Consider the following 661-nt stretch of genomic DNA (forward strand, 5'->3'; position numbering starts at 1 on the left):
CACCACCACCACCACCACCACCACCACGACCACAGCCTCTTGTGTCGAGCCGCCTCGGCCATGCCTGCAGGCCTCCAGGTCGTGGAGAGGCATCCAGGGTCCACCTCTGGGGCTTCCCCAGGCTCCCTCCCAGCCAAGCAGCGTGAGAGCAGTGGGTCTGCACCACTGCCCCCACTCCTTCGCCCTGGCCGGGGGAAACCCCACCAGCACAAGTCCCTGCATCCTCCCACAAGCCCCCTGGGGAGGGTCCCAGGGGTGCTGCCGGGGCTAGCAGCACCGCTGGAGGCACTGCGGTTATCTCTCTTCAGGTGCTGGATCACTTCCAAATATCTCCTGGTCCACTACATCACCAACTGCGGCTACTTTGGCCTCATCTTCCTCTTCAACACGGCTGTCTTTGGGGTGGCGATCCAGAAGAGCTGCTGCCTGCAGGTCACAGGGGCAGTGCAGGGAGACTACAGGGCCTGGAAGGTGGCCCTGGTGGCGATGGTGCTCTTCTGCCTGCTGGGAGCCACCTGGGCCCTGGCATTTCTCACCCACAGCACCTCCTCTGCGCCCATGCTCTACCTCTTCACCATCCTCAACTCCCTCCAAGGTCAGGGCCAGCTCTGAGCTGGGCTCCCTGGAGGTGGGTGGGGAAGATGGGAGAGGCAGGGAGCCG

This window comes from Buceros rhinoceros, unplaced genomic scaffold (assembly GCF_000710305.1).
Source record: "Buceros rhinoceros silvestris isolate BGI_N320 unplaced genomic scaffold, ASM71030v1 scaffold15163, whole genome shotgun sequence".
Lineage (NCBI taxonomy): Eukaryota > Metazoa > Chordata > Aves > Bucerotiformes > Bucerotidae > Buceros > Buceros rhinoceros.